The sequence below is a fragment of the Apis mellifera genome, linkage group LG1, assembly GCF_003254395.2.
Source record: "Apis mellifera strain DH4 linkage group LG1, Amel_HAv3.1, whole genome shotgun sequence".
Taxonomy (NCBI): Eukaryota; Metazoa; Arthropoda; class Insecta; order Hymenoptera; family Apidae; genus Apis; species Apis mellifera.
The window spans coordinates 1,400,042-1,413,559 of NC_037638.1; the positions used below are offsets into that span (position 1 = coordinate 1,400,042).

At 37.7% G+C, this 13,518-nt stretch overlaps 1 long non-coding RNA gene across 1 annotated transcript; it reads right to left on the bottom strand.

Annotated features, from left to right (window-relative positions):
- Positions 1-2,223: 2,223 nt before the first annotated feature.
- Positions 2,224-13,298, bottom strand: LOC113219285. Its single transcript, XR_003306182.1, has 2 exons — positions 11,893-13,298; positions 2,224-6,794 (listed from the first exon to the last, which is right to left on the bottom strand). It is a non-coding gene; the product is annotated as an uncharacterized LOC113219285 (long non-coding RNA).
- Between the last annotated feature and the right edge of the window lie 220 nt (positions 13,299-13,518).

Below are 13,518 nucleotides of genomic sequence, written 5' to 3' on the forward strand. Positions count from 1 at the left end.
GGTGTGTGTGTGTGTATTTGAACGGATTACGAATAAATTAATATTGGCATCTTATCAGATATTTTTTTCATTCTCGAGTTATTCGCAACATGTTGCGAGGTCAAGGATAATTTATTTTAAATTGAATTACAATATACTTTTTTTTTGTAAAAATATTTCTCGATATTGCCATGCCATAATTTAAAAAGAATATTGATCACAATTGCTATAAATGAAAGACTAAATAAATTTTGAATAACGGTTATCTTACGAATTAAATACACTTAAACAAATTCATTAAGAACGCTCTATCGCGAAAGAAAAAGAAAACAAAAATAGAAGAAACACGCAAAAAAAATAAATATACGAATTCGCTAAGAATGTTCTGTCACGAAAAAGAAAAAAAAAAAAAATGGAAGAAACGCAGAAGAGGAAATATATTCCTCTAACCGACATCCGACTCACGTCACACGAGTCGAGGATTAACAACGACATTAACGAAGCGAACGAGCGATGAGAAGGAGTGAGGAGAGGGGGGGGGGGGGCGGCGTTTCGATCCGGAAAGGAACGCGGCGCGACGTCACGGATGCGAAACGGATATATCCTCTCGCCGCGATTAATCCAAGAATTTATCGCGATCCCTCCTCTCATTGCTCCGGGGTGAAATAAAGTTTCACCGCAATCATGGAGGCGCATGCGATATCTTTGTAGCGGTAATGAGAAACCGCCTTGGGCGAGATTTCGACGCGGGACACCGTGTGTGCGCGCGAGGGAACAGGCTGGATGCTAATCACCGAGCGATATTTTGCGCGATGGGGAATAATGCGGGAAGATATTTCGCTCGATCGAGCGACTCGGTCGGTAACAAACGCCGGAACGAGCTCGAGACGCGAATTAATGGCAATTAGTAGACCGACGGAACCGAACGGTGCTCTTGACTGCGGCGAATACGACTCGTGAAATTCGTGTACACAAGTTAGAATTTTCTAGAATTTTGTGCATAAAAAGAAGAAAAAACGAGTGATCGTGCGCGTTAGAAAAATTTTATGCTCGAAAGTGTTCCCGATTAAGTGAAATGTCGAAAGCTATTGAGAATCCGAAGAGTGAGGTTATGTTGCGTTTTCAGAAATATCCTTTATTCGATTATCCTTCGAGTTCTTCGAGTGTAAACATCAAGAACAAGCGAAAAAAGTGTTCGAAATAATTAGAAACGAAGCAAGCAGAACTTTGTTACTCGACTCCCGTCCCGATTCGTATATCGAAAAAATTACTCGAAGCGAATTGTTCGAAGCTATTCCCTCGTGTCGAAATCGAAGGAACGACTAATTAAAACTAAAACACGGTCATAAAGTGTTGCTAGAGTGCTTTATTTACCCGTGAAAGAGTTACAGCGGAAGAATTAAAAGCGATGCATTGGCGAGAGAGAGAGAAATCGTTGGACGATCCATCGTTGCGAGTTAATCGAGAGGCGTGAAAAACGCCCGGGCAACACGCGTCTCTTCCCCCGATGCATAATCGGGGAAGGCTAGCGACTTCTTCGGTCATCGATTCCTTGTTGAAGTCATCGACACGTGACTCCCGGGGACCGGTCCTGTAATCCAGTTCCGTCCAATCAGGCCCCGCCACTTAGGGTATATATCGGCGGCCAACAAGACGACGACCGGTGGCCGAGGGTCCTGATTACTATCGCAAGATCAAGGACGTCCACCTACGCCACCGTCGACTGTACCGTTACCGTCCAAATCGTGACCGCCACGCCGGATATCTCTCGACCTCGTGCTCCTCGCCGTCCAATTAATTCCTTTTTAATTACACCGATGATGGGTAAAGGGGGGAGGGGGGGAAAGTGTAACGATATTATGGTTGAATTTTGCTTCTTTTTTTTTCTTTTCTCTTTTCTTCTTCTTCTTTTTTTTTTTTTTGAAGGTAGTCAGTAGAGAAAAATTAAAGGTAAGATAAACGACTGTTACTGTCCATATATAAAAGTGATTTAGCAATAATGTTTCGGTATTTTAAATTTTGGAAGAGAAGAAAAGTTGTCTACGCGAAGATATATTATATTTAGCGTTGGAAATGGTGCTTTAGAAAAAACGAACTACACCGCAATTAAAATTTTACTTCCATTGATATAATTCATTCGGAATTTATTATCGCTTCAATGACCCGTCATTTTCTTTTTCTTTCCAATAACAAATTAGAAAAGAAAAAGAAAAAAAATCAATATTCACAATTCACAACACTTACGTAATCGAAGGCAACAAGGTAGAATTATCAACTGGAAGAATTCTCGGTTGGGAACTTTACACGGCGCTAAGCATAGAAAATAGCAACCGGTCGTAAATCATGCCGAAGGACGCATAAATAATAATCGACATGATTTGAACGCTCGTTCCTTCGTTCGTTCCTTCGTTCCTTACAATAAGTATAATACCTTCGCGCTTTTGCTTCCGTTAAATAATCGTCGTGATTATTAAACCAAAGTGGATTTGTTCTGTCTCTGAACGATGAAACTGATCCGAGATAAACGTAACGCGCAGGAAATGGATTCGATTGGAGGTGGAGGGGGAAAGTGAGATAGAGGGAGCACTCGAGCGGACTCGTATCGATTTTTTACTCGTATTACACTTGTTGCGCGTACCATTACAAAAAATTCGTTCCCTTTCTTCTTCTTCCTTCTTCTTTCTTTCCTAACCTTTTCTTACTCGAACGACGGTAAGACGGAATTTCTTTCACGAATGATAGTGACGCCCTCGACGTAATATCCGATGGAGATTTCTCCGCAACGATACGTAATATTTAACTGACAGTAGGAGGTTGGTGAAAAATGTTGCCGACCACATTCCACACGGCAATCGGCAAATGTCGCGTCGTTCATGCTCTGCTGGCTCGCCTCGAAATCCTCATCCCGGCCACGGATGAAAACTATCGGATGATTGTTGATCGATTCATCGTCGCGAAGAATTATTAGCGGAAGAGGGAGGAGAAAGAGAAAGAGAGAGAGAAAAGAGGAAAGAATGGATGTGTTCGAGAAAGGGAGCAACATCGATTACGATTGGATTAAGTCGATGTTGACACGCGATTGGATGTCGATCGCGCGATTGGAAAAGGCGTGGCGATCGCTACGCGTCTTTCACTTTTCTGATTCGGTGAGAATCGGAGCCGATTCCGCGGCTCGTTTTCTCTCTCTCTTTTCAAATAAACTTTTTTTCTCTTCTCTGAAAATTTATATCCGTGAAAATGGACGACGAATTACGAATCTCGAATCGATCGACCTTTTCCTCTTCGTTTATCGTCGAATCAATTTACCCGTCCGAGATTCGATCTCGACTCGGTTCGAACGAAATTAAAATCGTGTTCTCTGACTTGGAAGGCAGCCCTATTTATTAAGTTCGAACATTCGATGAATAATCAAGATGTACACGGGATCGTGGTTCATTAATTCATGAATTTCAAAGTGTATACACGGAGTGATGGCGGTATTATTAAATCGATCGATCACGATTTCTAACGGCGTACAAATTGCCGCCAATCTGCAATGGACTCTACTCGTAAAATTGTCATATTCTCACTCACTTGCGATAAAATTGCTCGATACAGGTTTTTGTTGTCCGATGAAGAACCGCCTCGTGACTAAGATAATGATCGATGGAAGTTTATACATATATGACGCATTTGATCGATTCCTGTTTGCGCAACAATGGGATAATTATACGTTGCAAATATATATATATATATATATAGGTATGTCTATCACGAGTTTCTAATAACGTTTGCAAACGTGATTAACGAGTTATATTATTTTTCTTCTGCGTATATATTGTATTAAATTTTAACAAATTGGACCAGTTTACTTGGTCTCGTTTCTCTAACGATTTTTTGACATCGTGACGATTCTTTGACTATTTTTTCCTTTCCTTAATTTTCGTTTCTTCCATTAAAAAAATATTTATACACAGTTCCACGATAAATTATTACACTTAATAAAATGATCGTTTATTTTCTTTTTTTTTTTATTTAAATCCGAGTCGAGAGAAAGCCATGAATCAACGATTACATTGCGAGCGTGTGTTTTATCGTTGGTTTTCTAGCCTTTACAATCGAAAGAGGTCATCCGCGTAATCCGGGATTCAGTAGAGCATAAAAGCCATATCAGATCGATCACAGAGGAATGTGGTCGCGACTGTTTTCACTCTGAATATATTAAATATTATTCATTAACGGATCAGTAATACGCGCTTAAGAGAATAACCCGAGAATTCCTTTCGCGCGACACAATTTGAATCTAATAAATTCAACCACCAGAAGAACTTCCACTTTCGCGAGCCTCTTTGCGTTCGAGAGATAAGTTTCGCGTTTATTTTTTCGTAACCTCTTTGCAGTAAAAAGAAAGAAAAATTAATCCGAAAATTGCGAGACGAATCGAAATTTCATATTCTCGACTCGACACGAGTTAAATAAAAACGAGACGGCGTCGTTACGTACCGCGATCGATCAATCCCTCTCCCCGCTCCAATTAAAATTCCTCGCTACCTGAAGTAAGCAAGCAACGTTGACGCTTGGCGAGAAAGAGGCGTCGATCGATCGATGCGCGGATAAGGGCGAATTTCGTTGGAATCCGCGCGCATGCGCGGACACGGGCGAATTTCGTTGGAATCCGCGCGCATGCGCGGACACGGGCGATTCGAATTCTAACCTCAAAGCTCGCGTGTCAGCGGTCGGCCGACAGAAAGATTGGTTGCGCGGTCGGTAATACGCGCGCCCGATAAAGAGGCTCGGAAGGGGCGGACGGAAGGAACAGATGGTATCCACATTCCAACGGTTTGGTCGCCGCGGTTTTACAGCCACCTTGCCATTTTCCATTCGGACGTATAACAGTGGCCGCCACTTTCGTCCCGTCCCGTTGATAAATATTGGATCGCGTGGCGGGCTAAACGCTTTTAATCGGGACTTGGTGGATATTTCTTCGGAGGAAGGTTTCCTTTTTCACGCGAGGAGAACAGGTTTTTAATTATTCGACGAACGGAACGGATTGAAATTGTCGAAACGATTATTGAGATTATTCCGCCGGGATACGGTTCGTCGGGTTTTAGCTCGAACGGATACGACGTTCGTGTTTGGGTTAGATGGGAAAAGGGTGTAGATCGGTAATAGTAGGGCAAGTGTTTCGCGAACCAGGACACGTTTGGCTGAATTATGGATATTATTTAAAAAGTTGAGCGTGAAACGAATTATTAAAATATTGCTTTATCTCTTTCTCTCTCTCTTTATGAAAACGGATACTTGTAATTACTGTCAAAATCGTTCTATTTGTTAGCTTTCGAATTCTATTAGCGTTTCCCCCGATAAATTCTTATTTTTCGACAATTATTTTCACGAATTCAATTCGACGTCGACGTTAATTAAACGCGTCGTATTTCAATTTTATCACGGCGTTAATATTATTTCCCTTCGTTGAAAAATTATATACCGCGTGTATTAGATTCTTTTTTTCTTTTTCCAAACGGCTTTCTTCAACGGAATCGAGCAAGATATACCCACATATTCCTATCATTATTTTTCCCTACGCGCGCATCACGCAACAACCATTCTACAATCAGATAGGTTGAAGAGTTGATCACAGGTTTCCGTATCTCGTGATTTAAACAGGCGTCGCTTTTAGGTATTTCGAGATACGTAAAAGAATCCCGCCCCGTGGCTGTTCCCCCTCCCCAATGTCGTCCTCATCGACCTGCCGTTTTTCAGCAACCGTTCATTCTTCAAATACCCTCAGAGATTTCGTGAAGAAGAGAGACATTTAAAATCGATCTCGCTATAATATTACTCATTGACAGGATAATTATATTGAATATCTTTTTTATTACATTTCTCTTACCAATTTACCATATCTTTTGTCTTTTCAATTAAATCAAGTAAACAATATCATTTTCCAAGTTGTCTCCAATTTATATCTAAAAGATACTTTCAAAGTGAATGAATAAATAAATTAATAATTCTCACGCCAACTATACGTGTCAATGATAAAATTATAAAAATAATAAAATAATCGAATTGATTGTAATATTCAATTAAAATTTTTCGAAAGAAATTACACAAGGATTTTTCCATTAAGTCAAAGTTGGGATCGATTATTACATCAGACCAATTAATTCTCAGTTAATTCTCAACGCACAAATATTTTTCCATCAATTTCAAAATTTTTCAATCTTTCGACAAGGAAAAATTGATCAAAATATTCCCAAAATCCTCCATATTAATTAATCAACCGTATATTAATAACAATTTTTTTCGAACTTCCAAATTGTGTAAAAGATACTTTTAAAGTGAATGAATAAATAAATTAATAATTCTCACGCCAATTATACATGTCAATGATAAAATTAAAGAAAAATAATCGATTGCACTATTCGATTAAAACCTTTCGAAAGAAATAACACAAGGATCTTTCCATTGTCAGAATTCTCAACGCACAAATATTTTTCCATCAATTTCAAAATTTTTCAATTTTTCGACAAGGAAAAATTGATCAAAATATTCCTAAAATCCTCCATATTAATTAATCAACCGTATATTAATAACAATTTTTTTCGAACTTCTCTTCCCTCAACATTCGAAAGATTGAAACTCGAAGGATAAAAATCTGTTTGCTCGCGTCGTCCTTGCCAGCTCGATGTAATGGCGCCGATACTAAGCGTCGATAAACATAATTGTGAACTGGCTGTGCCGCCGATTCACCCGGAGGGGGCCGCCTGATTTTCCGACCGTTCTCCACTCCAACATGTTCCCTCTCTCTCTCTCCTCTTATTCCCTCGAACGACCTATAAATAGTGAAAATTGCCGTAATTATGAGGAGGGAGGGCAAAGTAATCGGAGGCCGGTGCCGGGGGGGCCGATTCCGTTCCTTCGGATTCGTAAAGCGACGTGCTCGCTCGCTCGGTTATCTCGAGAGAGAGAGAGAGAGGGAGGTAATCGAGCGTTAATCGAACGTGGCAACGTGGCATTTTTGACGTTGGATCGCGGTTTACACGGGTTGACGCGAGCGCTGATGAACACGTCGACGATAACGTGTCGGTAATCTGATATATTTTCCCATTTTTTGAAAAAAATTCCGCAGGGGAAATTGTTTGGCTTGGGATATAACGATGATGGGTAATGGAAGTAGGGAAGGAGTACATCTTTGTACACGTGTATGTACGTGGTGAAGGGGAGAGTGATGCAGAATGTTTTATATTATTTTATAATTTGAATTTTAAATAACAAACACGATCGAGAGCACGCATGGATGGATATTCTTCGCGATTCTCATTTTCCACTCGTCAATCTTAGAGGCTGTCCCTTTTCCTCGCTTTTTCTCCTGTCGAAGAGGTCGAATTCGAATTTTTCGAACCGAATGCGATTTTTATTCCGTTTAACCATGCATCTAACGCGGACGTTTAATCCTTTAACTGCAGATTTGGTATATAAATGTCGAGTTGATTCTGATGTGTATAACGGAGTATGAGAAATACTTTTCCAAATACTTTGATTGTCTCGTAAACGAATAAATATTTTCAACACCGACGAACAACCTACTATATTCTAGAAGTATTATGATTTCATTTTAGTAAAATATATTTTTACTAAGAATATCCTTAAAAAAATTAAACATCTAATGAAGATATAAATTGAATGTAACAATTTTATAAATATTTATTTAATATTATTATTTTAATTAATATTTATTTAATATTATTATTATTTTAATAAATATTTTAACGACGAACAACCATATTCTAGAAGTATTATGATTTCAAAATATATTTTTACTTTCATTTTTATCGCGTTCAGAGCCGTGTTAAGAGTATCCTTAAAAAAGTTAAACGTCCAATCGATGATAAGAATAAATATTTTTATCGCGTTTAGAGCTGTGCTAAGAATATCCTTAAAAAAGTTAAACGTCCAATCGATGATAAGAATAAATATTTTTATCGCGTTTAGAGCTGTGCTAAGAATATCTTAAAAAAAGTTAAACGTCTAATCGATGAAAATATAAATTGAATGTAACGAATAAATATTTTCAACGACCATATTCTAGAAGTATTATGATTTCATTTTATTAAAATATATTTTTATCATATTCAGAGCTGTGCTAAGAGTATCTCTAAAAATTAATAAAAATAAATATTTTCAACGACAAACAATATTTTAAAAGTATCATGATTTCATTTTACTAAAATATATTTTTATCGCTGTGTTTAAAATTATACTAAGAGTATCCCTAAAAATTAATAAAAATAAATATTTTCAACGACAAACAATATTTTAAAAGTATCATGATTTCATTTTACTAAAATATATTTTTATCGCTGTGTTTAAAACTATACTATCGTTTTCAACGATCATTCTAGAAAATTTATTATGATTTCATTTTAGTAAAATATATTTTTATCATTATGTTCAGAGTTGTGCTAAGACTATTCCTAAAAATTAATGAAAATAAATATTTCCAACGACAAACAATATTTTAAAAGTATCATGATTTCATTTTACTAAAATATATTTTTATCGCTGTGTTTAAAACTATACTAAAAGTATCCCTAAAAATTAAACATGCAATCAATGAAGATACGAATCAAATAAATATTTTAACGAACAATCATATTCTAGAAATATTATGATTTCATTTTACGTATATAAATATATATTTATCGCTGTGTTCAGAGCCGTGCTAAGAGTATCTCTAAAAATTAATCGAATGTATACGTATATAGCCATTAATCGTGGCACATTAATTTCAGGACAATCAACTCCCTGTACGATTATAATACGCTCATCGTTGGAAAAATAAAAACCGTACTCGTGACGAGGCAAGTGTCACACTCTCTTTCTCTCTCTCTCTCTCTCTCTCTCTCTCTCTCTCTCTCTCTCTCTCTTTCTCTTTCTCTACCTGTTTCTCTTCACGATCGAGGAGCACGACGACTCATTTTTTCCCTTCCTCCTCCTCTTCTTCTTCTACTTCTCGATCGCGCAAAAATCAATTAAAACGTCTGGCCCGGACCGGATAAACGAGATCGGGCAAAGGCAACCGACCGTCTCACGAGGACGAGGGTAATTATACGGATGGTAATGATCACGCGTGCGTTTGACGGGGCGGAGGGGAAGCGGCGGCGCGTCGAAGATACCAGGTGGAGGGAATAATATTTCGATTCTACGATTCGAAAATTACGACGGATTCGGATTTTGAAATCTTCTCTGGATTTTGATACTCGATGGACGAGATTGGATTGGTCGAAGTGAAATTGTGTTGGGTGGATTGGAAAAGGATTGGAAAAGGGGGTAGAAAGAGTGGGATAAGTTAGAGGATTTCTGGATGGTGTTTAGAGATATTTAATGCTTACATTTATGGTAAAACTGCGAGGAATTTGTATTGGACGTAGTTGTATATAATTTGAAATTTTAGAAACGAGGAAGGTGAAAATTTTGTTTTTAATGTGGATAATTACAGAGATTATTTCATCCCTTTCCAGATATTACATTGATATTTGAATTCATATAAGTTTTGTAATGGAATAAAAGTAAATCGCGTAATTGGAGAATTTAATTATTAATAATAATATTAATAATTTAATTTTTAAACGTTTCGAAATTTCGTTCACGTAAAATTAAACAAGTGATATTTCCACGAGGATAAAAATATTTCAAGTTGAATTATTCCAGGGAATCTTAATTAAATTCTTAAATTCCACAGCGAGAACTTGACTAGCCTAATATTCGTTGATAACAATGTTCAAGTTGAATTATTCCAGAGAAACGATCTCAAATTATTCAAAATTTTTATGAAAAATTCCACAGCGAGAAATTGACCAGCCTAACATTATTAATAATAAAATTCAAGTTGAATTATTCGAGAAAATGAATCTCAAATTCCACAGCGAAAACTTGACCAGCCTAATATTTGTTAATAATAAAATTCAAGTTGAATTATTCGAGAGAATCGATTTCAAATTATTCGAAATTTTTACGAAAAATTCCACAGCGAGAAGTTGACCAGCCCAATATTCGTTGATAACAAAGTTCAAGTTGAACTATTCCAGGGAAACGATCTCAAATTATTCGAAATTTTTTGAAAAATTCCACAGCGAGAAGTTGACCAGTCTAATATTCGTTAAGAACAAAGTTCAAGAACAAAGTTGAATTATTCCAGGGAATCGATCTTAAATTCCACAGCGAGAAGCCAGCTTAATGACCAGCTTAACAGTCAACAATCTAACAGTTAATAACAAAGTTCAAATTGAATTATTCGAGAGAATCGATCTTAAATTCCACAATGAAAACTTGACTAGTCTAATATTTGTTAATAATAAAATTCAATTCAAGCGAGAAGTTGATCAGCCTAATATTTGTTAAAAACAAAGTTCAAATTGAATTATTCCAGGGAAACGATCTCAAGTTATTCGAAATTTTTACGAAAAATTCTACAAGGAGAATTTGAGCTTAACGAACTTAACATTAGTTAATAATAATATTGACATTAGTTAATAACAAAGTTCAAGTTGAATTATTCGAGAGAATCGATCTCAAATTCTGTAGCAAGAATTTAATTAGCTTAATATTCGTTAACAATAAAATACAAGATGAATTATTCCAGGGAAACAATCTCAAATCTCTATTATTCGAAATTTTTACAAAAAATTCTACAAGGAGAACTTGACCAGCTTAACGAACTTAACATTAGTTAATAATAAAGTTCAAGTTGAATTATTCGAGAGAATCGACCTCAAATTCCACAAGAAAAACTTGACCAGCCTAACATTCATTAATAATAAAATTCAAATTGAATTATTTGAGAGAATGGATCTCAAATTTCACAATGAGAACTTGACTAATCTAACATTCGTTAATAATAAAATTCAAGTTGAATAATTCAAGAAAATCGATCTCAAATTCCAGGAAAAACTTGACTAGTATAACATTCGTTAACAAGAAAGTTCAAATTGAATTATTCGAAACGATCTCGAATCGTTTATCGAAGTATGGAAATCTTTACGAAAATATTCCACGGTTGGACAAATTTGATTACTGTAAACGATACGTGAACGCGCGACACTCGATCGACTCCCGCCTAATTTATTCGAGGATCGTGACACGTTGGAAAGATCGTTGTCCAGATCTGTCCCCGCTCGTCTTATCGAGAGTAGGAAGCGTGAAAATCGAGATTCGCCGGTGCAAATTGGACACGTTGATGGGATCGATCAGGGGTTCGAGGACGCGTTGGAAAAAGTGCACGAGGGCCGAAAACACCGGCTACTTAAAGTGATCGAGATCGTGATAACGATAACGATCTTGTCGGCGCGCGAAAAAGCTGTCGGCTGCTTTTTTGAACCCGAGCCTGGGCCCTCGTCCCGCCCACGCTTTCCGTATTCGCCCGTTCGTTTGTTCGCAAATAAGCGGCCAAAAATAGGGATTGTTTCCTTCTTCGCCGATGGAATCGATGATTAGTTTTGGAAACGAGTTTTATTTCGCTTCTCGAAACGAATAATTTATGAGATCGATGGGATTGGATTCTTGGATGTGTGTGTGTGTGTCAAAATATAAAATATAAAAAGTATGAGTAAGTAATAAAAAATCTGTAGTTGTAGCAATTAATTTAAAAAGCATTTCGAATTTGACAAACGTACGATAAACTGGAGCTTGAGAATTGGAATTATTCCAAAGAAACGGATGTTAAAGGAAAAAATGAATTTATTAAGAAAAGAAATTAGGCTCGACAATTCTACACTGGTAAGAAGACATACCGCATATTAGGAATATTATTATTCCTTCAAAATATAATAAATATAATAAACGATAGAAATGCATGCGAGATAGCTTAAATTAATCGATTAATCATACGTCGGTCGTAAAATTAATTTTAATATAGTAATAACTATTTCGTACCGCTTATTATCCGGTAAAGAGATAAATGTCAATCGGTATCGGTATTTCAGGTTGGAAATTAATTCGCTTATTTCCTCAATATCTTTAGGATCTGGTTGAAACGAAGGTATTTCTACTTCGTTTCCGACCTCTCGCGTGCTCGAACGATAATTTAACATTTCTCCCGTCGAGATATTTAAACATTTTCTGTCCGCAACTTTATGAACTGTTAGCTTTCACGAACCAGTTACTTCTACTACCCGGTATTGCGCGAAAATGTACACAAACATTCCACAACCGCTATTTTAGCTTGAAATTTTTCACCACTCAATTTTTACTCGTCAGAAGTAACGACTTATTTAATACGAAGTTGCTCGAAACGTGACTACAACGCCTCCTAGTCGCGTTAACGGGACGCAAATATGGACAAGCAGCGCCCTCGGCTGGTCAAAAATGTCTCCGACCATCCGTCCGTGCGCGCGACTCCCTTTTAAACGTTCTACCGTGACGCGTAACGCGAGCACGAACAATCCTCGAAGGGCTCTCCATTGGGATTTCGCGATTGCAATTAATGCCGCACGGCCCCTCATTAATTGCCCTTATAATGGACCTGCATTTACCGCTAACTAGTCTCACTCGAAGCTCGTGCTCGAGGAGGAGGGAGGGGGAGGAGGATTCGAGAATAGCCGTTGGTGGACATTAATTAGCCGGGCTGGCGCGGCGTGGATCGATAAATTAGAAATCTGCACGGGGATCGGGAGCATCGATAATAATAATCGGCTATCCACTTTGTCGCTTATGGAAACCGTCCCGTGAAATCATTTTCGCGATTATCTCTGGCTACACGGTGATTTTATCGTGGCTGATTGACGATTCGTACACCGGCTCACGTCTGCGTTGCCGTTTAAGAGGATTTCCTTCTTTTTTTTCCTCTTTCTTTAGATTTCGTTCCGTCTCGTGAAATATTCAAGCAACTCGCGACGTTCCGCGTAAGGAATTGATCAATCCGATACGATCGACAACAACCTTGTAGCAACGCAATTATAATTAAAGTGGGTAAGTAAGTGGTAAAGTTATTAATTAAAAACGATAATCATCGTTGAAAAACATCGTTGAAACCGTCCTCGTTAAGACGCTGTTGCTAAATCTCTCCGAGATTTTTTTTAATTCCACTTGGGAAACGGAGGAATTTTAATCAACCCATTAAGATTAATTAAACGCGAGAGCTTCTCTCTCGAATGTTCACGCTCGAAGGTTAAATGCTCGATCGATCATTTCCTTTCCGTCGCCGGAAAAATTTTCGTCGCTCGTTGTTCACGCTAGGTGTTGCTACGTCGCACGGTCACGTGACGCGCTTCTAACTCAAACGACAGCGGTGGGGATAACGTATATATACACCGCGTATACGTATATTCCTTTTGAGGGAATTGATTCGTTCGTGCCGCATTTAGCGAGAAAGGAGAAAAAGTGGCTCATAACGTTTAGCGCAACGAGTCTATTCGCTCTCTTTACGTAGCAGAGCCTCGATAAATGTAACAATTATTTCAGAATCCATATTTGAAGAGTCAGGATCGCGAAACAGGAATAACAATTCTCCTCGACGTTGTTGCAAATGGAAGAAGTCCGTTCTACCTGGTAGCGGATGAA